Consider the following 3,139-nt stretch of genomic DNA (forward strand, 5'->3'; position numbering starts at 1 on the left):
GCATAATGAAGAAAGAGAGATGCTTGTTAATTTAAATAATAGAAAAAGAATAGAAGGTAATATTACGAAAAAAGATGTCAAACAATATTCTTTGCTCGAAATTAATTCTTATTGATATATGTTTTTAACGGCAAGAACGGGAAGAAAATTATTTGTCAATTTTTTTAAATCTTTAGTAGATTTCTAGTTTCAAATTGTAAAGTGTAATAGGGAATTCATTACGAATCTTCCAAATGGTATGAAACCCAAGTTGGCCAGAGAGACGCCTAATTATCCAGTGTATGGAAACTACATGCCGCCATTGCTAGGGCATTACTATAGCAACCATCGACTTTATCATTGGATGTTAATAAACAAGGTATGAAGAGATCTGATATAACTAACTATGTCATGTATCTTATCTAATTTTTTATATTAATTTCATCTTTTATAATGTAGCATATTGCATAGTGAAAGCCGAAGAGTGATTCAAGAAGCAGTTTGCAAATCTAACCAAAGAAAAAACACTGCTAGCTGTTGCCCATAAATCAAGTATTCTTAAGTCTTTTGATATTGATATATTGCAACATAATGTTACTTATATAGAAGTAGGTTTGATAATGAATAATCACTATTTTACATGCTTGACTGATATATTCATGTATTGGGAACTAGATTGGATTACAATTTCGCTAAGTACATATATGTCCAGGAATTTTAAACAGAAATGAAGTTAACTTTTTTATCAAAATTAATTTCTTCAAAGAAAATGTACATCGAAGAAAATTTTTTGTGGATTTAAATTCATCGGAATATATCGAATTAGTAAAGAACGAACATTTTTTTGTACATTCAAATACCTAGCAATATGTACTTCTTAAATACGGATTATACGGAAATTTTTTCCGATTAATCGTGATACTACATTTGTATATACATACTATGTGTGCTGAATGTGTATCTCAACTTCATAATATTTATCATTATACACAGCAATATGCGATTAGCATTAAATGTAAGACTGAAAAGAAAAACGTTTTCTTGATCTAATTTGTTTGACGGTCGGTTATTTATACTGTCTATGTAAGATGTTATATCGGATGAGGATCGACGAAGGAACAAATTTACATATGTACCGCTTCGATAGTCGCATATCTGATCACCACGCCGAGCGTACCTGAAATGGCGTGTATCTTCTTTGGATGTATTATAATTAAGATATCGGTCAATTCATCTTTGCAATAATTTTCTGTTATTGGAATTGCTTTTGCCTTTTATTTGTTTCGTATATCTTTAAAAGAAATCCAAATTCGTAGATTGGTTAAGATTTATCAAAGCCATTCGTTTTAATTGTATAATTACCGAAGATAAAACAGATGATGCTTTTTACATGCCTTCTAAATGGCAATTCTATAGAAATGAAATTTTATAATAAATCTTATACTAATGGTTACTACTAAATTTAAAGGATATTGATGGAATAAACGAATGACTAGTATGAATGATGAAATTGTTTTCGCCGTCTGCATTACTTGTAAAGATCTTTGGGACGTATGAAGTATATACAGCTGGAGATTATTTCGTGTATTACTGGTTCGAAAACCACCGAAGGAATGACATCCCCTCCCGAAATTAATCTCATATCGTCTCGTTAGAAGACCAAGCTTCCTGAATTTTCTAACTAGAATGCATAGGAATGAGAAATTTCCCCTCTACTGTAGTTATATTTATATATACTCTATGTACACGAGAAATTATATCATGAATTTTGAAATCTTTTAATAAGAATCTTATAATAATTCGTCTCTTTTTTAACTTAAATAATCACGTTAAACGATAATTATTTATAATATAATTAATTATTATTAATAATTATGATAATTATCAAAACTAACTGCTATGAACTTAATCGTAAATTCATATTCAAAATTTGTAATGTTTCTTCTTTCGTAAATTCAAGTTATACTTAAAAATAGTGTTCTAATATTATTAGATATTAATGATATTACAATTGTCGGACTATCAAAATCTTATTGTAAAATCTTCTGTCGTGAAAAAATGTTCTCCTTGAAAATTATCTACTTCCCTATTCCTTGACAACATTTTCTCCAAATATTACTTTCTTTTCTTGTAAACAAATGCATATTGCTCAAGTTATCGAAGATAACATTTTCGCTATTCCATAATAATAAAAAACGAATTCGAAGAAAATCTTTCGTCACATTTGTGGTTTCATAATATTATCTTCCCCGTATTTCCCCTGCGAGAGATCATAGTTAATCAAGAAACGATCGAATTATCAAGCTATATGTTCTATCAGTCGGTTTTACGGAAAAGACGTACGTTCACAACGGTCTGAGGGCTGCTTTAAAGCGATAAGAAGGATTTGTCTGCAATGGTATAAGAGAATGCCTCGTACGATATGGCGATATTTATTGAATAAACAAATATTGATAAAACTGGGATTAAGAGATTTTCAAAGCTGAACTCACTTCGTATTGAAACTTCGAATAGTACAGATAGATCCCTGGACTAATAATTCAGAAAATCAGAAAAGTAATATTCTCTTTGTATATATCGTTTCGTGTTTTCGTAATATACAATTTGAGCCTTCAAACCCGTTTACATACTTATTCCTTTTTCATTAAGAGAATGGCAAAATTTTCAAACGCGAATGATTTTCGGGTCATAGGTAATACCGAAGGGGAATTCCATGTAGACATTTATACGAATACGTTAGAAAAAATAAATATTAAACAAGAAAAAAACAATAGCAGTGACAGTAATGACATCGAACAAGAAAACGGAGAGATCTCATACAAAATGAGAGACATGATAATATTGAATTGCTTCAACATTTATCACAAACATCGTAGAAACTTATAAAGGACAAAATTTCGATTTTTTTGCAAAAATATATGATCCCCCATGTTAACAAATTCCCTTGCTAACGGGTATTGAACGGCATATAACGATCTCCACATACATAATACCTTCTCGCGTACCTATCGTCAAGAACTATCATATAAATCGATTTCTTGTTATCTCTCTCCATGTATGTGCGCGCTTACGTCTCCCAGTCAAGTGGGCGAGAATCAATACTCGTGTCTGCGTACATCTCCTCTCTTATTTAGAAAACAAGAAGGGTATTTATTCATTA

Source organism: Vespula pensylvanica, chromosome 23, assembly GCF_014466175.1.
Source record: "Vespula pensylvanica isolate Volc-1 chromosome 23, ASM1446617v1, whole genome shotgun sequence".
Taxonomy (NCBI): domain Eukaryota; kingdom Metazoa; phylum Arthropoda; class Insecta; order Hymenoptera; family Vespidae; genus Vespula; species Vespula pensylvanica.